The sequence below is a fragment of the Giraffa tippelskirchi genome, chromosome 13, assembly GCF_054371585.1.
Source record: "Giraffa tippelskirchi isolate mGirTip1 chromosome 13, T2T-mGirTip1v1.2.pri, whole genome shotgun sequence".
NCBI lineage: Eukaryota > Metazoa > Chordata > Mammalia > Artiodactyla > Giraffidae > Giraffa > Giraffa tippelskirchi.
This window is the reverse complement of record NC_137287.1, coordinates 63,063,403-63,088,282: the sequence shown is the minus strand read 5'-3', so window position 1 is coordinate 63,088,282 and position 24,880 is coordinate 63,063,403. Positions and strand designations below refer to the sequence as shown.

Sequence of the window (24,880 nt, the reverse complement as noted above, 5' to 3'; positions counted from 1 at the left end):
CAGTGTGCCAGGCCATGGTTGCCTCGTCCCTGCTTCATAATGACAGTGAAAGTACATTGCCATGATGTCGTGGGTAATCATGACAAAGCGAACATCATCTCTGTGGCCCAGTGGAGGGAACTAAAGGATGACACCTGTCCTGGTCAAAATCAGCCTGTTGAGAGACATGGAGAGAAATGAGAAGTGAAGTCTGTATTTTAGACAAAGCTAGGGCATGCTGGTTTGAAAATAATACCATGTTACTAGATCTCCAGCAAATAATAGTGTTTCAAATAGATTCAGCTTATTCCATATGCTGGATTACAAGAAAGTTGAGAAGAGCTGTACAAAGAGGCAAGCCTTGTGCAAGATTTTGAAGAAGAGGCAGAATAAGGACTCATCATGCAGAGGCACCTGACTTGTGCAGTCCCTTGTCTTCTTACAAGAAGAAGAAATAGTAGCAGCAAAGGTGAGAGGGCACCAGGGGACAGGGGAGGCGTGACGCCAGGAAGGCAGCTGGAAGGTCTCTGGTTGGCTAGTCTGATTTTCGTGTGGAAGTAGGTAGACTCTTCTGCAGACAAAGGGGAGCCTCTTTTGGCTTCTGAGCAGAAGATTGTCATCATCAGAGTTGTATTCTCAAGGAAGATGAATCTGACCACGCAAGTGGGGTGGAGGCAGAAGAGCAAAGCAGACAGTACCTGGGAGGCTGGGGCATTCATCTTCAAGGGAGGTGAAGGTCTGAGTCACCGGTGAAAGTGGGGCTGGAAGTAGGGGGCAAAGGATGCATCAAAGACTCGGATATGAGTTGGACTTGAGGAGTGAGGAAGGAACTGCAGTTACTCTGAGGTTCACAGCCCAAGTGACCAGGATGGCTGTGTCACCAAAGAGGGACCCGAGGAACCTATCCTAGATGTTTCAATGAGGGGACAACCAGGTGTCCAAGTCTGGCCTTGAAGACACAGGCCTGCAGGAGAGAAATGAGCTAAGAGCCAGAAATGGGGATGGGTGTGTGCTGTGGGAGGAAGGGATGGGGTCTGCATAAGGTAAGATCCCAGGGTGACTGGCAAGGTGCTACTCACCTCCTAAGTATCAGTTTCTAAAATGAATGAGAAAGGGAGAAAATATGAATATATATTCACTAGCCACCCCCCTTACAGCAAAAATGGAATCAATGAAATTCAGATACAAATAAAGGCTGGAAAATACAAGAGACACAAGGAAGCAGGTGCTCTGAAAAAACTTAGTTAAATTGAAACCATTCCTGTCATCTAGAAATTATTTAATAAAATAGGCATAACATGACGTAATTATATCACAGAGCATAACTTGCACTAATGAACGATAACAACCACTCACAAAATCCAAGAATACTTTTTAAAGTACCGAGAGTACTGCTCTGTTCAATAAATCATGTAATCAAATAGACCTATGGCATTCTTCTGAAATAGTAGGTATTTCTGAATTTGAGGATCTGAGCATCCTGCTTGCCAAAAGTGGCTTATTACATAGGATGTCCAATCTTTGGAATCTCTCATTGAGAACAATGTTTCAGGTCATCAACTGTTGTAAATAATTTGGTTTGTTTGTTTATTCCCTCCTGAAACTAGCAACATGTTATAGCAGCGAAGTTTATAGACAATAGTTATTCCTTTAAACGATTGTTTTCTTATTTCTTGAGAAGTTGGTTGTTAGTGGAAAATCTGAGTGTACTTGTCCAAAAAATTGTCAGGGGCAGAGAAGAAATGGGGACATGTAATAATATTAACAATTTGTATTTCCGCAGCATCCTCACTTGAAAGAGCTGAGGATGGTTTTAGAGCTATTTAGTAATACCAGTGTAGATGGAAAATGTGATGGTCTTCATGCTAGTGATTTTTGAGCTTGGTTAGTAAAATTTTCTATACTCTGTGTGTGATCAGTTACTGAGTCATGTTCGACTCTTTGCGACCCCATGGACTGTAGCTTGTCAGGCTTCTCTGTTCTTGGGATTTCCCAGGCAAGAATACTGGAGTGGGTTGCCATTTTCTCCTCCAGGGGATCTTCTCAACCCAGGGATCGAACCCACATCTCCAGCATGTCCTGCATTGCAGGCGGATTTTTTACCACTGAGACATCGGGGAGGCCCTTTCCATACTCCACCAATAGAGTATTATTAAGATGTCAATTCTTAGATCTGAGTCCTCTTTAAATCAAAGGTCAGTCCTTTCTAAACCTTCACGGTGAATATCTCATCTGAAATGACTTGCACTAAAGTTCCCCTGTCTGTAGGACTAAGAATTAATAATTGGAAGAATCATAGCCTTTCATTTCAAAAGAAAATAACTTTGCTGCAGGAGTGATGGTTGAGGATAGAGGTAGAAAGGAGGGCCTTTGCTAGGAGATGGGAGTTGTATAGGGAAGCCACCATATGCAAAATTTAACTTCTATCAATATGTAAATAAATAAATAGACAGATAGACATTCCAACTCTAACAGTGAAATCCAGGAACGTCTGTCTCCACTTTTTCTCAACCCAGCTGCCAGAGATAAGGTAAAATGTATTCCAGCTATTGGGATTCATAAATAATTTGTACAAAGCCCAGGCATCTTTCAACTTTTGCTTCCTTTTGTGTGGTTCTCAAACAAGTTGGCAGCTAAGGGATCTAAAATCGCTCTCAGTCACCATCCTTCCCCCACTGCCACGAAGGAGGAGAGGATGAGGTCCCCATGATTCTGCCTTCCTGGCCCATCAGGTGGTCTCCCCAAGGACAGAGGGGAGCAGAGGAATGATCTATTCCAGTTGTGAGAAAATTAGCAAAGGCGGAGAAGCCCAGCCCAGACCCTTGCACCCGAGTCCACTGACACTCATGGAGAGCTAGTCTCATGAGGGATTCCAACTCCTGCCCTTGGGGCTTCCCAAGTGGCACTAGTGGTAAAGAACCCGCCTGCCAATGCATGAGACTTAAGAGCTGAGGGTTCGATCCTTGGGTCAGGAAGATCCCCTGGAGGACAGCATGGCAATCCACTCCAGGATTCTTGCCTGGGGAATCCCGTGAACAAAGGAGCCTGACAGGCTACAGTCCATGGGGTAGCAAAGGGTCAGACATGACTGAAGCGACAGCATGCATGTGGGCAAGCATTTGCCCTTAAAGAATATATCAACAGGGAAACTAAGAAGCTCCCCATTTGCTGTCACTGTTGGAGATAGCTGGGCCAAGGGACCTTTGCTCGAAGGCCCCCTTGGGCTGTGTGTATCCCTCCCACCACCCTGCCTCTTCTCAGCCCAGGGAATGGAGAGGGCAAAAGTGTGAATTGCTTCCTTTGTCTTGGCCCCCACTCTTTTCTCTTTGTCACCATGCTGCCTCCGGTCTCCCTCACCAGCTATCTCAGAAACACCAGCTTCCAGCTCCCATCTCCCTCCTGTCTCTCAGGAAAGGGTCTGAGGTCAGTGGCTGAAGAAGAAATGCCAGCGTTAAGATCTCAGGCTTTCAGGGAGAGGTGTCAGGACAAAGGTAATTGGTTGGGAGCTACCCAAGTTACTTTTTTGTCTTCAGGCTGGATGAGAAGACTGCTTTGAAATAGATAAACAGGGCTGAGCCTGTTTCAAAACTTACAAGGAAAGGGAAGTAAAACTGGCTTCTAAGCTGCTCTGTGACGCCACCAAGGCCACAGTTGTCATTGCACTTAGTGGATGAGCTAATTGTGGTCAGAGAAAGTGCTGGGGCTTGCAATGAACTGACATTTTTTTTCTAGAAAACACAGCACACAGGTGACATCCTTATGCAATTCAAGTGTTTCTTCAAGGGTTTGGAAAGTTATTTAAACCAAAAGAGTTCAAGATAAAGGGGAAGGGGGCAGAAAGGAGTATTTGTGTGTGATTGTGAAGGTTGAGTGGTGAGCAGGAAGGGAAGTTCAAAAGAGATAGAATAATGGCTCACAAAAGACAGCAAAACGTGGGAAGGAGCAATTAATTGAATCAGTCTGTTAAGACTCAAAACAGTCTGATAGAGAGACGACGTAATATCCTGATTCCCAAGCTAGGAGCCTGAGTCTTCCATATGATTAGTAATTAAAGCCAGCTCTGGGGAAATGCATTCTTTAATTAGTATATTCAAAACGGGCAATGCAGTTAGGTCTCTGACCTCAGTCCAAACTTTCTTTTGGGAAGGTAAATTCTTCAAGATCCTTGAAAAAAAAAAAAATGTTTGGAAGCATTCTATGTAACCATGACGAACTTGAGGTCCTAAGGAAAGAACCAGGAAACAGCTTTCACTTCCTAATGTGCAGCCAACCACATCCTACCCAAACCCCAAAGTCTACCTTTGAAGACTCAACCGCTAGGCTCCGTGAACTTGAAGGAATCTTACTAACAGTGATATCGCTAGCTTTTCTATTTCTTCCTCCATCTCGTTAGCTGTCACGCATACTCTCTATACCCCGTGCGTGCTAAGTCGCGTCTGATTTGTTGCGATCTTATGGATTGTAGTCTGCTAGGCTTCTCTGTCCATGGGATTCTCCAAACAAGAATACTAGAGTGGATTGCCATGCCCTCCTCCAGGGGATCTTCCATGACCCAGAGATCAAATCGTGTCCCTGCATCTCCTTCATTGGCGGGCGGGTTCTTTACCACTAGTGCCATCTGTGAAGCCCCAGATACCCATATCCATACGCTGAAGTCACCAGGAGCCCACCGGCCAATCTGACCATAAATAGAATCATATCAGCCCTGGCTTGGGGAGAGCCATGGGTACCAGAGGAATGGTGCTCCTGATCTCTGTCAAACAAGTCACTAGCACAGTCAAGCTGAGTGTGGAAGAATGTTTGATTGTCTTATGCTGTTTGCAAACTGGATAAGGCTCCTCGTCTTCCAACTCTGGGAAGGTGAGTTATTCAAGCTTTATGAGCTAGATCACGATAAGCAAGAAAAAGCCACTTAACTGCATGGTATTGGAGAGAAAGATATAAAAAGGAAATTTTTCTTTTCTTACAGGGGGATTTTATTCTCTGCTTCCACGAATAGACAAGGGTTCTCTCCACACAATAGGGAGAAGGTAAGCATAAAGTGGCCGCAGGGTTAGGAAGAAACAATGGAGTATACACTGCACTGCCCTGCTGGTGGGCCAGTGGGTGTGCGGGATACACCAGCTGGGAGGAAGCAGTCGAAGAGCATGCAGGGACAGTCTGTGAATGAAGGTCGCATGTTGAGGATGGCTGAGAGCAAGGCCGACACCAAGGCTTAAAGAGCCCAGGGAGCAGAAGATACCTCTAATCAGGGTTCAGCATCCACGGAATCACCTGTCATCATGCTGGGAGGGAGGGGAAAGAGGGGGTAGGGCCTCCAGCCCCAGAGATTCTGGTTTGGCAGGTCTGGGATGGGGCCAATACATTTGCATGTCTGACAAACTCCCAGGTGGTGCCAAGACTGCTGGCACTGTTGATAGATACATTTCTGCAAGGGAGCTTGGTTACTATGCAGGACTATGACAGGAAACGAGGTGTCCACGTGCAACAGTCTATTCTAGCTCATCCCTGCGATGCACAGAGTGTCCACTGGGGCCCACACTCTCAGGAACCAGAGACAGGGCTCATCGCTAAGTGTCATTTCTCTGCCTCAGGGAAAAGTTTGGTTCAAATGTATACACTGCTTTTCGAGCCCTTCTCTAAACTAATGGAAAGTCTCGCTATTCTGTGGTTCCACTTCTTTGTGTTCTCCGTTTCAAGATAATTCAAGAAATCTCTATATTTTAGGCCAGGATGTTGTTTTTTTTTTCTCTCCTTCTTCAGAAGCAATGGTTTGTATCCAGGCCTATTTTAAGTCCTTGGAGATGTCTGAACACCTGTTCAGAAAACGGAGAATCACATTAGCTCTGGAAAAAGCTAATATGGCTCAACACATTGGCTGTTTGGTGTTGAGTCGCTCTCCACGGGAAATTATGGTAATACACACCATACTTTTAACTGAAAAAGTCAGTGACTCCCAGACAGATATATTCCATTTGGCCATCCAGAAATTGTGTCCGCAGGTGATCAGAGTGAGATAGTCACTTTAGCTATTGGTTCAAAAGCCTCACTTCCACTTGTTCATTAAATTTAAAACATCAAAGAGGATTTGCAAATCTGGAAAACATTTATGAAAAATTTAAATGGGGTGTCACTTTGGCAGTGTAAGTGGCAAAACTGTTTGATTTTCAACTATTTACAGATGTATCTGACTCTAGGATTAATGCCTATATTTTTCCTGGAGAAATGGTGTCGGCAAAATCTTGACCAAATTGGCCTGAAAGAAAATTGGTCTAAATATATGTAAGGTGGAACGATTCTCCTGGCTATAATCTATGTCTCTTTGTGCATGAGAAAAGAGAAGCATCTTTTTTCAAATTCATCTTGTTTTATAGCTCTTGATACCAGAAATTCTGCATCAGAAAATTGAAGGACTTCATGTCCTAGCCTCATTTTTGTTTGGAACTCCTGAGTCCCAAAGTTGCCAAATCCTTTCTTTCCTAATTCATATTTATGTTTGAGAACTTTCTTTAAATAACTATTTGGGAACTGGTCACATAAGACAGCGCCAAAAGACAATGTGAATTGGGAACATGTCTGGAAGTCCACAAGTCTAGAAGTTTTCTCTGATATTGTTTTTCTACTGTAGATTCCAGTAAATGAATGATGCTATGACTCATAGCTTCAACCCTTGGGGAAAAAGAGGAGAAAGTTCAAGTCTTAGCCTAGAATATATTTGAAAGATTAAACATTTTCTGTAACTCATATTTTAGTTATTATTTATGTCACTTCTTACTCTTAAAATGATTTGCTGTGACTTACATAAGCACATACAATACTTTTAAAAGCAAGCCAAAAAAACGAGGAAAAAAAGAAACAATAATCGCTATAAGTACACTTCACTAAAAGTCTGCTGTATATTGGGATCTGCAATTTCTAGCAGCCAGCCCAAAGAAGGAAACATTCTTTTTGAAACTATTAGGAAAGAAAGAAATTGCTCAAGAGAAGAATAATTGATTTTGGTTCCAAGACCCAAGTGAAGAGTTTAACCTGGGTCAGTTTCGAAAGAATTCTCTGTATTCTCAACAGCTTTCCTACTTGATATAATAATGATGTTTAAAAGGCTTGGATTCTATACATCCCTGAATGCATGCCAGTGGTTCAACCCCAGAGGAGAGCTCAATCAGAGAATGCCATGATGTGGTGTCCAGAGAATACCAGAACATTCCAGAAAATCCACTGTACCCTGATCTGGCTTAATCCAAGACAATGTGGTCTATTTATTAAAAAAAAAAAAAGGATGGATTGCACATCTTTAAGGCAATTATCCCTTTCAATTATCTTGAAAACAAGCCTTTGAACAACGTTAAGCACTGACTCATAATCCACCTCCTGCATTTCACTTACGGAGCTTTGAAAATGCAAACATCTTCATGGTCTTCCTGAAATCTCAATCTTCTCTGCTTTCTCTATGCTCCTGCCCTAAGTCAGGTCACTGCACCTCCCTTGGAATCACTGAACTCAAAGGTCCTTCAGTCTCAACACTTTGGGAAGAGTTAGAATAGTTCAGATGGAATTATTAATAAGTTTTAGATTTCTAAAGTACACTTCTGACTTTAAAAGTCTTATTTTCTTTCACTTACATCTTTGGATCTCAACTTGTCTTTCCAAGCATTTTTATCCTGTACAGATTCTGCCCTTCCATCTCTTTGCCAATGCTCACACTGATTCCTCTAGGGGAAATACCTCTCTGATCCCAACAGAAATGAAACCCTATACCCATCCAGCACTCAAAGTCTGTTAGCTGTGTATCCCACAGATCAAATAGAACAATGTCTTTCCCAAATTTGGTGTCCAGTTAATATTGAATAAATAAGTGAATGCATGAATGTTCATCTCAGAAGTTTCTCTTGGCTGTGTTAGGCAGAAAAGTTAGAATTCTCTCTCTTTTTACTTTATTTAACACAATCCTTTCGGGGGAAAATTGTCATTTGGGCCTGCTTTGGTATTTCTTAAAAACCGAAGAGAAAAGCTTTCATATGTGTTCCCTTCAAAAATCCCTTCAAGTGAGCCACATGTCGTACCCTCTTAAGGAGACCTTGTTTCACACTATAAATCAGAGCATCTGTGAGGGGCGAGCCCAGGAATGGCACAGGGAAACCCACAGGACAGGAATTTGCTCAGGACCTTGAAACTGGGCACCTCTGCTACTGAGCAATAGATCAGTTAGTTAGGAAACAAGCGTGCAGGTTTGCTCGTCACCTGCCTGCCATTACAGGTGTTGTGACACCACAGGACACTGTGATTTATCAAAGGAAAATTGCCTGGTAATAGGAATAGAACCTCATTAAGATGAAACAGTGTCTGATATCCTCGAGTCAGACAAAAGAGAATATGAAATTGATGTGGTCAACATTATTGCCAAGCTGCATTTGAGAAGAATCAAACCAAGTGCAATTGACAGCTCTTGAGGAAGAAAATACCCACAAATGAAACAGTAGCATGCTGAATGTAAACCTCGAGTCTTAACTGCATTAAAATATGACTTTGTGTTTGATTTCCTTCCACAGTGAGATCATTCAGAGCAAATCTGAAAAAGGAACAAGGTGTGTACACTCAACAAAGCCCTTCGGCAGAGGTTGGTGGGAGGGTTAATTTAATTACCCAACTCTCATAATCTTAAAATAAGTGTGGGCTTGTTTTTCATGCTGGAAAGACCAAAAGCACTCAGGAAAAGGTGGCAGGGAAGAACTGGTTTTGCTTGGTGATGCTTGATTTGGAGGGTACTGCTGTCATCGGCCACCACCCTTGAAAGACCCTTCACCATGAGATAAAGGCCATGTCAGTTACCTGATCTGGTTTCCAACCACCTCCCAAAATTTGTAGGTGGCATGGCGGCATTTGTCTATAGTGCCCTCAGCTTGTGAGCCATACAGTCTCTGTGTATGTACAGCTTTCATTCACAGGAATGGAAGGTGGTCGTCATGCTTCTATCCATCATTTTTTAGAAACCCACCTCATCTGAACAAGTTGATCTAAAATGAGGGAACAATGGACTTTGCTCATTTTAATCTCATTTCCTAAAGTAAATTCTTCAAAAGGACAAAGAGACAATGTAGTGACAAACAAAGCAATAGCCTGGCAATGCCGAGTTTCAGCTCTACCTGTGGATGATGAGGACCCCAGGAGTCAATTACTGAAATTGATCCAACTTTCCCCACTTGCGAGGTGAGATTCAATAACTGACTTCTCATAGATTAAAAAGCTGTCCTAATAATAATAATAATAGATAAATAAGATGGAGGAGAAGAAAGCTTCTTTTGAAAAATGCTGAACTTCATGAATCAAATCACAGTATTTACATTATTCAAGACATTTTCTTAAAAGACTCACCTTCTAGTTTTGACTCTCCTGGAAGATTTTTTTTCTAAGGAGCATTGCAATGAGAAACACTATCTTCTACTACAAGATAAAGATGGTGCATGTTATCCACGGCAAGATGAGAGGAAAGGTGAAGAACTTCATGATGAGTTGCTCTAGGAGCCTGTGCCAACAACCCTATGAAGTCATTTTGCCAGTTAAGGGGAGATGGCAGAGTCCACTCCAAAAGTGATGCTGGGGTCAGAAACAAGCAATCACTACAAAAAAATTATAACCCTATAATTCTTACTGTGGAATGTGAGCATTTTATTTTCTCTGTGTTTATCATACAGCAAAGACTTATTTGTTAATGAGTTCTGTGTTTGGGAAGGAGTTTTTGTGATTTAGGGGAAAAAAAAGTGAAAAACCCATGAATAGAAGAACCATCATTTCAACATTAATATAATTCCTTTTCCCACCCATTTCTCACAATCATGTATACTCTTGATATATTTAATCTTTTGCAATGGTTCCCATAGCAACTCCTCCTGGTAGTGGCAGAGCTGAAGGCTACTGGAATCTTGAAACTCAGCCTGCCCTGGGCAGGTTTCTCTGTCTCTCTCTCTTTCTCCATTTACTTGTTTATATTAAATCTTGGGTATTTTAGAACTCCCTTGTATTTGCCTTCAAAATCCTGCCAGAGATGAGAACATGAGAGCATGAGATCCTTTTAAGGACAAAAAGATGTATTATTTTTGTTTTGTTTCATTTGGGGGTTTCCAAGCAGAGGTCCTGACTCATTTAAATCTGAACTCTCCATTACCATTTACATATTCCTTAACAGCACTTAACCAACATGAGGAGGTATTCCTTAAAGGATAAGTAGTCATTAGAATTTGTCCCTAAAGAGTAAAATCATCACCTCTGCTCTGCCCTCAGTTCTGGGGTGACCAGAAAATAAAGGTGCTGAAAATCTGTAAAAGATTCCTGTGTGACACAGACAGGGTTTGCAAAGGCAGCTTTGGGAACATGTAATGCTTACAAATTCAAATGGTAGAACATTCTTCTCATTTCCTTCCTGCAATTTGTTTCTCTGCCTCCAGATAATACCAGCTCTGAGGAGTGGGCTTGGGGACCAGAAAATCAAATATTATTATTAATCACTGTAATTACTTTTCTTGGCCAAACTGTAGAGCTGGGAAGCAAATCAAATTCTCTTGAGTTCAGTCTTAACTAAAACACGTTACTGAGCCATGATTACTTCATCCTTAGTCATCTTAAACTAGGACTATTACTGCAAAAAAATGATTTCTAAAATATAATCGATCTTGTTTATTTACATATATTCAACTCATAAATGACAGGGTTTAAAGCACTTCTTCCTAAAGATGGAGAAAGGTCTTGTTTAATTCCCAAACGTCTTGAAAACTTCAAGAGAAACAATTTTAGTTTAAAAGTTACTTACAAATACTGGTATGAGAATACACTTCTGCTTACTAGTTGAGGAAGATTAAAATTTCAGAGTTAATAATACTTAAATGTATTGGTTGAAATTATAGCAGTTATACTTCTAGTAAATTAGTGGAGCATTCTTTTTTAAAAAAACTTACTTTATTTTTATTTATTTTATTCTTATTCCTTTTTTGCACCATGCCACATGGCTTGTGCAACCTTAGTTTCCCAACCAAGGATTGAACTTGTGCCTCCTGCATTGGGAGCATGCAGTCTTAACTGCTGGACCACCAGGGAAGTCCTTGCATTTCCCTTTTCTGATAAAAATACATCTAGGGCCTCCATTGTTGCCAAACTCGAGTGAGTGCCACTCTCATTGAAAAAAGTCATAGATTTATGCATTTATTACAACAATTCTCCAGCAAATGAGATTAAACTCCTTTGATCTTAAAGAAACTGAAAACAGCATCTTGTGACAATTTTCTGAGAGCAGAAAGCAAAATTACCCTGAGGAAAGTATATCTTTTTCTAATTTGCACAGAAGCAAATACTAAATATATTAAATGCATTCCATTTAAAGCCACTGATATGGTCTGTAGAATATACCAAAATATTTTGATTGGGATTTATGATTAGATGAAACTCATGGATATTTTGTGCTACATTCAACAATGATTCAAAAGATTGCTTGAATGTTTCAACCAGTAGATTTCACCATCAGGAAGTCAGGTTTGAGACCACATGAGTATGACATTCTAGCCATTTGTTAAAATGTCACAGTGACTTAGCTTTATAGGTGGCAGGAAACCAAAACTTTCATTTCTGTGAGCTCGTTTAGACACACTGCATTGTTATGTGATTCAGGGCACATCAATTTACCCCATCCAGGCTAGCTTCTTCACCTAAAAAATATCAATGCTGAAACCCTAAAGTCTCTTGATTGTATATTTTATAAGATTATAAATTTGATCCATAACCTTCAGAAATTCACAATTGCATTGTAGTCAAAGAGCTACAGCCTTTTAAAAAAAGCTAGTTTTTCATAGGTCAAATGGTAGCATGTGAGACATTCAAATAGGTCAGCTTCTATTTCCTTTTTGAAAAACATATATTGAGCTATAAATGATATATAATAAACTGTACATAATTAAAGTATGAAATTTGATAAGTTTTGATTCATGCGTATACCCATCATCACCACAATCAGGATAATGACCATCTCCATCACCCAGACAAATTCCTTATGTTCCTCTGTAATCCCCCTTTCCTGTCCTTCCCTTCCCCTCAACCCCATTCCAATCCCCAGGCAACCACAGATCTGCTTTTTTCACTACAGATTAGGGGGTTTTTTTTGGAATTTTATATAACATTTTTACATTTAAAAATACACAGTAGGAATTATTTTTTGGTTTGACTTCTTTCACTCAGCATAATTATTTTGAGATTCATCCCTATTCTTGAAAATACTGATAATCTATTCCTCTTTATTGTTTAGCAGTATTCGATTATATGGAGATACCAGAATTTGTTTATCCATTAACCTGTTAATGGACATCACAGTTGTTTCCAGTTTGGGTTTATTACACATAAAGCTGCTAAGAACATTTGTGTATAAATCTTTGGACATATATTTTTATTTCTAAGAACAGAGTAGCTGGATCATATAGTAGGTGTATCTTTAACTTCTTAAGAATCTGACACACTGTTTCCACAGGGATTATGTGCATATACATTCCCACCTGCAGAATATGAGAGTTCCAGTTTCTCCACATCCTTGCCAACTTTGATATCATCAGTGTTTCTAATTTTACACATTCTAATCGGTGTGCATCAAGATGGAATTGAGGCTTTAATTTGCATTTTCCTATATTCAGCATGGGCTTCTCTGGTGGCTCAGTTGGTAAAGAATCCACCTGCAATGCCGGAGACCTGGGTTCGATCCCTGGGTTGGGAAGGTCCCCTGGAGAAGGGAATGGCAACGCACTCCAGTTTTCTTGCCCAAAGAATCCCCATGGACAGAGGAGCCTGGTGGGCCACAGTCCATGGGATTGCAAAGAGTCGGGCATGACTGAGCGACTAAGCACAGCACAGCATGTTCAGCATATTTCCATGAGTTTATTTGCCGCCCATATGTCTTCTTTGATGAAATATCTATTCAAATAATTTGCTCGTTTTGATTTTGGCTGTTTATCTTATTTGTTGCTATTCAGTCACTCAGTTGTGTCCAACTCTTTGCAACCCCATGGACTGCAGCATGCCTGGCCTTGCCAGGCCTTATTACTGAGTCTTAAAACTTCTTTCTGTATTTTGAATTCTAAGTTCCATAGCTGACGTGTGATTTGCAAATATTTTGTTCCCATCAGTGGCTGACAGTTTCTGCCTTTTAATTGGAGTGTTCGGCCATTGTGATTTAATGTAATTATAGAAATGATAGGGTTATATCCACCATCATGTTTATTTTTTTTGTCCCATCTATTTCTTGTTAAATGGTTGAATTATACCTATCTTTTCACTATTTATTTGTATTTGTCCTGTCTATTTCTCCCTCTCTTTTTTCTTCTTTCTCTGCTTTCCTTTGGATACATTGTTGTTATGTGTGTGTGCTCAGTCATTCAGTCAAGTCCAACTCTATGCAACTCCATGGACTGTAGCCTGTCAGCCTCCTCTGTCCATGGTATTTTCCAGGCAAGAATACTGGAGTGGGTTGCCATTTCCTTCTCCAGGGGATCTTACCGACCCAGGGATCCAACCTGTGTCTCTTGCATTGGCAGGCGGATTCTTTATCACTGTGTCACTTAGGAAGCGACTTTAAGATACAGTATCCCTGGTGGCTCAGACAGTAAAGAATCCACCTGCAATATGGGAAACCTGGGTTCAATCCCTGGGTTGGGAAGATCCCCTGGAGGAGGGCATGGCAACCCACTCCAGTATTCTTGCTTGGAAAATCCCATGGACAGAGGAGTCTGGTGGGCTACATCGCATGGTGTCACAAAGAGTTGGACACAACTGAGTGACTAAGCAGAGCAAATTTTTAAAACTGCTTATTTATTTTAGAGCTATTCATTTTCATCTACTTGATGACAGGCATTATTCCAGACACTGGAAATACAATAGTGAGTAAAGCAGACAAAATCTCTGTTACTCCCTAGAGATGTAACCTCTAGCTGGAGAGAGAAAAGGGGACCAGGATGACTGGAGTAGGGTGTGCAAGGAGAAGATGGGAGGAAGCTGAAATAAGAGGTTCAGCCGGGACTCAGATCACATAAGATCTTGTAGATCATGTTAGGGTGTTTGCCTTTTATTCTTGGTGTCATGAGAAGCTACTGACAGGTTTTGAGCATGAAAGAAACATAATCTGGTTTACATTTTAAAAGAAAGACTCTGGTTACCGCATGGCAAACCTAGAGGAGAAGCAGAAAGTGCAATTAGGAGGCTGTTGCATTTTTCCAAGGGAGAGAGAGTGGTGGTGTAGAGTAGAATGAAGCAGTTTAGATGTTAAATGGTTGGATTCTAGCTATATTTTTAAGGCAAGATGGGCAGAACCTACCAATAGGTCAGATTTGGGGGAGAAAAAAAGAGAAATCAGGGGTGATTCCCAGGCTTTTATCTGAGCAGCTACATGAAAGCTAGCGCCATTCGCTGCAGAAGATTAGGTTTTGCTTTGGACATATGAAACTTGACGCATTTATTAGATATTCAAATGGAGAAGCCAGTTAGAATGATGGACAGGAGCCTCAAAGATGAGGGTAAAGGTCATGTTGTAGAGGAATATTTCAGAGTCACCAGGGGGCTGTGTAAACTTTTAAGAAAGTATTTCAATTGGTACATCCCAGGAGGAGAAGCACTTATTTTCTTGTGAAGCATATATGCTATGTTTCTTTGCACTCCAAGTCCAACGCACAGCTTATACTTACTACATTAGTGGAGGTTCTTTCGATCATATACAACAGAAGCTGACTCTGAATAACTAAAGCAAAAAAAAAAAAAAAAAGGGAGGGGGAAGAGATTAGCTGAAAGGAATTTCCAATACAGTCACAGAATTGAAGGAATATTGGAAACCATGACTCAGGAAGGGCAGCATGAAGGGCCAGCTTAGAGACCTCTGGGATAAGAGTTTGAGGAAATGCTATGAATAAAACTCAGAACCATTGGTGCTAAGTCCTCCATAGTCATTGCAATGCTCTAAAAAGCCAGGAGAAGGACCACCTATCCCTCATCTGTTAGAGAAAGAGATTGAAAGAAATCCTTGCTATTAACGTGTGGTCTTTTGCCAAATGTTGCAGCCAGTATTTACTTGAATACTCTTTCAGTTCCACTTTCTTTCTCTTCTTCTTCTGAGACTCCACTGATACAGATGTTAGATCTCCTGGTATTGTCCCTCAGGTCCCCGTTATTCTTTTTATTTTTTCTATTTCCTTCTGTTGTTCAGATTAGATAAATTCTACTGATCTATCCTCAATTTCACTGATTCTATCCTCTGCTATACTCACTCTACCATCGAGCCATCCACCTAGATTTTGTTTCTCTTTTTTCTTTATTTAGTTGTATAATTTCCATTTGGATCTTTCTTAAATCACTTTAATTTCTTTGCTGAGATTTTCTTTTTTTTTTTTTTTCATTTGTTTCAAGAGAATTTGTAATACCTTGGTGAGGCATCTTTATGATCACTGTTTTATTTTTTTTTAATTTTTTAAAATTTATTTTTGGTTGCGATGGGTCTTCGTTGCTGCATGTAGGCTTTCTCTAATTGCAAGAAGGGGCTACTCTTCATTGGGGTGCACGTGCTTCTCATTGCAGGGGCTTCTCTTGTTTTGGAGGAGCACAGGCCTCTAGGTACACAGGCTTCAGTAATACTGGCTTAGTTGCTCCACAGCATGTGGAATCTTCCTAAACCAGGGGTTGAACCCACGTCTCTTGCACAGGCAGGCAGATTCTTATCCACTGTACCACCAGGGAACTCCTGATCACTGCTTTAAAATTCTGGTTTTTTGTGTACAGATGGCTTTTAAAAATTATTTCCTGGACTTTTTTTTTCTTAGCAGACTCTAGGTCCTCTTTATTAGTGACTCTTTTATGATACTAGGCAGTCACCACATTTGGGTTTAGCCCACAGGTCCTGGCCTAATTTTGAGACCGTGGTTCCAATGCAACTTAGTTTTCAGGGCCATGTGATATTATTTTGTCTGCTTGTTTTCTTTGGTGCCACTGGGGTTCCCACTGGTCCCCGATGGTACTTCTCGGGGTGATGGGATGTAGTTTTCTCAAAGTATCTAGTGCCTTTAGGTGGGGGAAGGGGTTCTCTGTCCAAAAGGATCAAGAGCCATCCTGGACCAGGTTCTTATTGTGGTGGGTTCCCTTTATTTGTGCCACCCAACCACGCTGGATGGAGGATGCAAATCTCAGGCCTGGAGGGAATTAGAGCACTTCCCTGGCCAGTTGCTGTTTTGCAGTGGGATCCCCCTTGACAATGCCTCCCGGTGAGGAGAGAGAGTTCTTCTCCTGGTCGTTTATCACAGGTCTCTCAGTCAGTCCCCCTGCTGGTGCCCCCGAGCTTCTTGTGTTGCTGGCAGGACTCTCATTCAATTGAGGGGAGGTTCAGCTTCTCTAGCTGGCATCATGACCTGGAAACATTCTCCACGTCATACCCGGGGTCATTCATGGGACTCAGCCTGGCTTGTTTCCTTGTCTCATATCTCTGTCTTTTATTGCCTGGTGACCTGATGTCCAATGTCCTGAGGACTTTTGTTTCACCTATCTTTCCTAGTCTTTTAGCTTTTTGAGTGAAAGGGTAAATCTGGTCCATTTTAATTTGTCTTGGCTTACAATACAAATGTTACCCTTATGTCCTTCTATGTAGAAAAGTGACTTAGAATTAATGAGTCAATGTGGGATTTCATTTAGGAGGCTGTGTCCAAGTAAGCCTAAAGAGGGAGAGAAGTGGATGGATTTGAGAGGTATTAGGAGGACTCAACAGTATTTGGTGACTGATGGGCAGAGGAGGGAGGAGAAGATGTTAACATGGCATGGATGCACGGTGACACTGCTCGCGGACACAGGGAACTCTAGAGGAGGAGCTGGTTTGGAGCGACATAAGTTTGGTTTGGAATACGTCCAGTTTGACTTGGATAAGCAGGATGTTTATGGAGTGAGGGGTGAAAACTCATTGAAAGGGAAGGCTAGGGGATGAAATAGTCAGAAAGAAAGTAGATTATAAAGAACAGAAATAGAAGAAGATAAGAACTGTGACCATGGGACTTCCCTGGTGTTCCAGTGGTTAAGACTCTGCACTCCCACGGTGGGGAATGTGGGTTCAATCCCTGGCTGGGAAACTAAGATCCTGCATTCAGCATGATATGGTTAAAAAAAAAAAAAAGAATTACAGGCATGCCTTTTTGTAGTATTTTATGAATCATTGCTACTCTCCTTTGTGAGAGGCATTTATTTAACACTTAGAAACAGATATTTCACTGACCAATACTGAGCACTTTGAACACATCAATAAAAAGTAAAGTTGGCTTCAACTTCTTATTTTAGAATTAGCAAAGTTAAAGCTTTGTATTAATGGAATAGGTCTTTCATAATGAATTCCTTGCTAGTTGCTTTACCTTAACAAGAGTGAAAAGTCATGATTTGCACCATCAGGCTGCTATAAGCTTACATCCTATTAAGAAAACACTGATCCCAAATGTAGCTGGCAGGCTGATGTCCAGAGACGTGAGGGCATTGAGCCAAACTGACAAAGCAAGGTATGAGGATTCACCTCAGGATTCAGGCAAGGTAACGGGTTTGGTTGTAACACACCACAGAGAAAAAAGGAACCTCCTGCTGTCAACTAAGAATTTCCAAAAGTGAAAAAGTAATTACTTACAAGAAATTTTCATTATAAAGTATTTATTCCAGCAACAGGAGTAATAAAACTAACAGTCCTAATTCTAAAATTGGAGGTGGAAACCATTTCTATTTTTATTGACATGTGAAAAGCAGAATTGTTTCAGGCTGACTCTGAACGATCTGATTATTAGCCAACATCAAATGTGTAGACAGTTTTCGGCAAGGAGAGCAAACACCTGCTGAACTTCCCATCATGGTTAATACTGTGCTGAGTTTTGAGATATAAGATCAGAGTTTAAATACTTGTCTAAAGAAACAGCATCTGGCTGAAGACATTGATCTTTATTTGTCTAAAACACACAGAACACTCTCTCTCCTGTCAGTGAGCATCGCTGTCAAATGCTCTGGGTGCAGCCATGAACACTGGCAGGATTGCAAGTTGAGGCATGGATGTTAAGCATGCATTTAATCAGCTGCAGAAGGTGAGATGGAGCATCACACTGACTAATTTCAGTAGTAACTGTAATAGGTTCTTAATTACATGTAGTGTCTGGTAGATTCATTTAGTTGCTGATTGCAAGATGTAGTGGCAAATATTGAGCAGGTTGTAGATGGTGCACATTTTGAAAAGAAACCCATATTCTCAAGCCACGTTATTATGAGTCTAAATTGGGGGAACGTCTTTGGAGAGCAATTTGACAACACCTATGGAAACTGAAATGTGCTTCTATTCCCTTCAACCGAGCAATGTGGATCTAACACTCCACCCTACAGATAGTTTTACAAGTGTGCACAAAGACATATGGACAAGGATGGTTATTGCAGAGTGAAGGGTAATAGCAAAATATTGGAAACAACTTAGGTGTTCATCAGTATGGAATTGGTTGAATAAATTATGGTATTTCCATACATGGGAATAAAGTGCAGTGAGGTGGCTCAGTGGTAAAGAATCTGCCTGCCAGTGAAGGAGACATGGGTTCAATCTCTTGGTTGGGAAGATCCCCTGGAGAAGGAAATGGCAACCTGCTCCAGTATTCTTCCCTGGGAAATCTCATGGACAGAAGAGCCTGCCGGGTTGCAGTCTATGGGGTTGCAAAAGAGTTGGACACAACTTAGTGACTAAATAACAACAATAAAAATAACGAGATGGTATTTCAATAAATACCAACTTGGAACATTTTCTGAGATATGTAGATATGTAAGGAAAACAAAATTCAGAACAGTGTGTAATATACTCCTATTTGCCCAAAGAAGGAGGGGCAAGTATAAATACTCTGCATATATAAGTGTATGTTTGGAAGATACATAAGAAATGAGTAATCTTGCTTGTTTCTGAAAAATAGGGAACCACAGGCAGGGAATGTGGAAAGGTTTACTTTTCATATATAACCTTTATAGGCTTTGAATATTTTACTATGTCATATATAAGCTATTCAAATATTAAAAATTAAAAATCCATCAAATATTTAAAATTATATCAAACTCCATTATGAATTTTGACATGGTTTCATGAAAAAATACTTGCTAAGAGATGGAGTAGAGGTACTTAAGAATGTACCAAATCCTGTTAAAATTGCATATTTCAAGGAAATGAGAAGTTTCTGATAAAACAGATGATGATTAACACGGTCGGAAATATAGAAACAAAGGAGTTCCGGTGTTTCCTTGCTGGGCACATCAGCTTCACATGCTGAGGAAAAAAAAAAATATGACAGCTTTTCTGAACAGAAGATACTTAGCTCCTCACCACTCCTCCTCTTCCTCTCAGAAGTTCAGACCCAGGAGTTGCACAGCATTCATTAGGCTTTTATTAATATATAAGTTGGCCTGAACAACAAGGGAATCGGGAAAATGAGAAAAGAAACCATTTGAAAGTGTACACAAATGAAAGAGCACGTTTACTGGGATAAAACATTTTACTGGAATAAAAATACTAGAATAAAAATATTTATCAAATTTCTAGGTAGTGAACTGTAACTATCAAAATGACCTTCATTTGCATGATTTGACCTCCAAGTTTGTAGAAGAATACAGGCCATAAACAATACACATGATAAAATAGGATAAGGGAGTAGTCAGCTCCTGAACAGCCCAGTAGACCAGAGAAAGAACATCCAGGCGATGGTGAGTGAAAGTGAAAGTCACTCAGTCATGTCTGACTCTTTGAGACCAAGGACTATACAGTCCATGGAATTCTCCAGGCCAGAATACTGGAGTGGGTAGCTTTTCCCTTCTCCAGGGGATCTTCCCAATTCAGGGATCGAACCCAGGTCTCCCTCATTGCAGGCAGATGCTTTACCATCTGAGCCGCCAGGGAAGCCCAAGATTACTGGAATGAATAACCTATCCTTCCCAACCCAGGAATCGAACCAGGGTCTCCTGCATTGCAGACAGATTCTTTACCAACTGAGCCACAGGGAAAGTCCAAGAATACTGGAGTGGTGAGTAATTCTTGGCAAATTTTGCTTGAAGATACAAACTCTAAACTTAAAGTCATTATTTTGCATTCATAAATATTAAAAGCTTTGTTAACTCCTTACTTTCATATTGAAAAGAATTTTCTTTTAATGGACATGGTTCAAGACCCTAATGCATTAAGGGAGTTTTAGTTTTAATTAGACATTAAAAAAAAGGTTTTGTTTTCTTGTTTTGGCCAGTTTTAACAATTATAAGCTGATGGACTAAAAGGCCGAATAAGGACAGTAGCTACCAGTTAGAGAAGCGTGTCACCAGGTGGAGGACATGCTTCAAAAATCCAAATGGCCTGGTCATGAACTGTCAGTGAGAAAAGTCACTTTTTAGCTTAAGAATTGCCCTCATCACTCATGAGAGATGCTCAACATCGCTAATCCTCAGGGAAATGCAAATCAAAACAGCAATGAGTTATCACCCCACACCTGTCAGAACTGCTGTCATCAAGAAAGAACACAAATAACAAATGTTGATGAGGATGTGGAGAAAAGGGAACCCTCATACACTGTTGGTAGGAATGTGAATTAGTGCAGCCACTGTAGAAAATGGTCCAGAGGTTCTCAAAAACTAAAAACAGAACTATCATATGACCCAGCAATTTCTCTCCTGTGTGTACATCTTAAAAAAAAACAAAACAAAAACAAAACACTAATTCAAAAAGATACATGCACTGCAGTGTTCATAGCAGTATTATTTACAGTTGACAAGATATAGAAGCAACCTAAGTATCCACCAGTAGATGGATGGATAAAGTAGAGTGTATATATACAATGGAATACTACTCAGCCATAAAGAACAAAATTTGCCATTTGCCTGGATGGACTTGGAGGACATTATGCTAAGTGAAATAAGTCAAAGAAAAAGACTGCAGGACATCACTTACATGTGGAATCTAAAAAAATACAAGAAACTAGTGAACATAACAAAAAAGCAGCAGACTCACAGATACAGAGAACAAACTAGTGGTTACCAATGGGACAAGGGAAGAAGGGAGGGGCAATTTTATAGGGGTAGGGGATTAAGAGGTACAGGCTATTAAGTTTAAAATAAGCTACAAGGATATATTGTACAACACAGAAACACAACCAATATTTTATAATAGCTATAAATGGAGTATAACCTTTAAAAATTCTGAATCACTATATTGTACACCTATAATTTATAACATAAGATACATCAACTATACTTCAATCTAAAAATAAAAGAATTGTTTTTATCAAAGTTTAATCACATTCCACAAGTTGTTGGATGTTTTCTTGGGCATATTCCATGCTGGTAGAACTTAACCGACTCTAAAGGCAACTTAGCAGAAGATGAAAAGCATATGCTCCCCAGCACACACAGGTGGCTGCATTTGAAAGAACTGAACTGTTGCCAGAGACAGATAGCAATTTCTATGGGAGAAACACAAGAAGAGAAGAGAAGGAAAAGCAAGAGATAATGAAAAGAGGATACATCAGAGGATTAAAAAAAAAATTAATTTCCTCTAGAGAAGCCATCTCCTCCCCTTCCTTCCTGCCTCATAGCTCCTCCAGACATCAGACTCAAGTCTCACCTCCATTCACCTAATAAAAACCATTTCCACCCCCTCCTCTCCACTTGAATCTGTCTCATGCGTTCTACCCTAAACTTGAACGGTTCTTCTCCCTCTACCTTGAAGTCGTTTGCTGAACGTCTCTGCACACGTGGGGCTGCAAGATGGCAGATGAGTAACTCATGATTCATCATCAAGCTCACAGCTGAGTAAGAGTTTGATGGCCCTTGACTCTGAAGCTTCAACTCAACAAAACAGAACAGATTTCAACATAATCTATCGTGACACAAAGGTCCTACCTGTGGTACTGACTAGAACTTAGGCTAATGGCTGAATGGAAGTATCTCCTCCCACTTTGGTTATTATTATTTCTTTTCACAGATTTTCTGTAGCTCCAAACACTACGTATTTGGTATTTGCATTGCTTCCTGTGATTCAACTAGAACATGTGTCATCTACAACATGGTGGGTTAGAAATGGTCTTATAAATTCCCTCATGCCTCCAGTTTTATCAGTCTATGATTCTGTACATAGGGTAACACAAAATCAGAGTAGCCTCAGTAAATTAATCATTCACTGACTCTATAACATACTTATAGAATGTTTAGTATCTGTCAGATGCTATACAAGGCCCTTAGGATAAAAAATGTGAACAAGACATAGACCTTACTTTAAAATTGCAAGACACCGAACATGAGTGTTGAACTGAAGGAAGGGCTGGAGAAAGCAGGTCACAGAAGTAAACAAATGGCTAAAATAATGATGACCCTTGCTATGGCAGAAATACACCTTCCATGGTGGAATAGCACAAAGGAAGGAAACTTAAAACTCGGGGTCAGAGAGGATCTCTGGGAGCAAGTGGGTTGTAAAAGAAATCACTAAGTTGTAAGATGTTCAAGCTGGTTTTAGAAAAGGCAGAGGAACCAGAGATCAAATTGCCAACATCCAGTGGATCATCGAAAGAGCAAGAGAGTTCCAGAAAAACATCTATTTCTACTTCATTGACTATGCCAACGCCTTTGACTGTGTGGATCACGATAAACTGTGGAAAATTCTGAAAGAGATGGGAATACCAGACCACCTGACCTGACTCTTGAGAAACCTGTATGCAGGCCAGGAAGCAACAGTTAGAACTGGACATGGAACAACAGACTGGTTCCAAAAAGGAAAAGGAGTACGTCAAGGCTGTATATTGTCACCCTGCTTATTTAACTTATATGCCGAGTACATCATGAACAACGCTGGGCTGGAAGAAACACAAGCTGGAATCAAGATTGCCGGGAGAAATATCAGTAACCTCAGATAGGCAGATGACACCACCGTTATGGCAGAAAGTGAAGAAGAACTAAAGAGCCTCTTGACGAAAGTGAAAGAGGAGAGTGAAAAAGTTGGCTTAAAGCTCAACATTCAGAAAACTAAATCATGGCATCTGGTCCCATCACTTCATGGGAAATAGATGGAGAAACAGTGGAAACAGTGGCTGACTTTATTTTGGGGGGCTCCAAAATCACTGCAGATGGTGATTGCAGCCATTAAATTAAAAGATGCTTACTCCTTGGAAGGAAAGTTATGACCAACCTAGACAGCATATTAAAAAGCAGAGACATTGCTTTGTCAACAACGGTCAAGTCAAGGCTATGGTTTTTCCAGTAGTCATGTATGGATGTGAGAGTTGGACGGTGAAGAAAGCTGAGCACCACAGAATTGATGCTTTTGAACTGTGGTGTTGGAGAAGACTCTTGAGAGTCCCTTGGACTGCAAGGAGATCCAACCAGTCCATCCTAAAGGAGATCAGTCCTGAGTGTTCATTGGAAGGACTGATGTTGAAGCTGAAACTCCAATACTTTGGCCACCTGATGCGAAGAGTTGACTCATTGGAAAAGATCCTGATGCTGGGAAGGATTGGGGGCAGGAGGAGAAGGGGACAACAGAGGATGAGATGGCTGGATGGCATCACCGACTCGATGGACATGAGTTTGGGTAGACTCCAGGAGTTGGTGATGGACAGGGAGGCCTTGGCGTACTGCAGTTCATGGGGTCGCAAAGAGTCAGACACGACTGAGCGACTGAACTGAACTGAACTGAAATGCCATCTATCAGAGAAGGGTGAGCAGGTAACAGAGCATCCAGAAGGGATGAGTCTGTTCTGGAGAGAACTGACCAGCGGGACCCATTTGTCCACTGATTTTCTCCAGTTTTTTTTTTTGGCCACACTCTACAGCATGCATAGATCTTAGTTCCACAACCAGGGATGGAACCTGTGCCTCCTTGCAGTGAAAGCCCAGGTTCATCTTAACCACTGGACTGCTAGGGAATTCCTTGCCCCAGTTCTAACACAGACCTGCTTTACCATGTGCCATCAGTGAATGCTTGTTGAATGAATAAATGTTGATGACTAATGTGGTTGTTCTATACATCTGTAACATAAAGAGGGGGAGAGGAATGTTAAAGAACAAGGTTTTAGGAGTAATATGGTCATAAAGAGAAATATGCCTCCTGGAAAGGAGCTTGCAGTTTATGCTATAGGTGGGTTTCCCAGGTGGCACAGTGGTAGAGAATCTGCCTGCCAATGCAGGAGATGCAAGAGACATCAGCTCAATCCTTGGGTCATGAAAATCCCCTGGAGTAGGAAATAGCAACCCTTTCCAGTACTCTTGCCTGGAAAGTTCCATAGAGAAGCCTGGAGGGCTACAGTTTCTGAGGTGGCAAAGAGCTGGACATGGCACACACACTACAGGTAACACAAAACAGTGAAGAATTATCTTCAGAAACAGACTTGGAAACATTCATCATCATTTTTCCCAAGAATTAAATGCTGTGTGTCCATGCCTGTCCTGCCTCAGTCTCCAGGAGCACAAGTGACAGTACCTGGATGCATCGTTTGAGCACAACTCTGCTGGTACATCCTTCTTTGATGGAACCTTTCTGTAAGGAAGTTCAGAAGGATGAGGATCAGACTGTGTGGGTTGGTACAAAGTACAGCCATATCCTTGATATAACCCTAGCACCTTAGGGAAGGGGAGATGTTGGGTCTGTCATCTTCATCAAAGAATAAAAATCCTTAGAGGCTCTATCATACTGAGTGAAGTAAGTCAGACAAAGACAAATATCCTACACCACTTACATATGGAATCTAAACAAATGATACAAATGAACTTATTTACAAAACAGACCCATAGACTTCAGAAACAAACTTATGGTTACCAAAGGGGAAATATGGGGGGAGGGATAAATTAGGATTTTGGAATTAGCATGTATGCAATACTATGTAAA

The 24,880-nt window shown here is 40.9% G+C and overlaps 1 long non-coding RNA gene across 1 annotated transcript in view; it reads left to right on the top strand.

Annotated features, from left to right (window-relative positions):
* The first annotated feature begins 89 nt into the window (after positions 1 to 89).
* LOC145531550 (uncharacterized) overlaps positions 90 to 24,880 on the top strand; it is a 29,471-nt gene continuing 4,680 nt past the window's right edge. The window contains exons 1-2 of the long non-coding RNA XR_014072520.1: positions 90 to 448; positions 4,949 to 5,009. This is a non-coding gene — a long non-coding RNA (uncharacterized LOC145531550). The remainder of the gene's footprint in view (positions 449 to 4,948; positions 5,010 to 24,880) is intronic.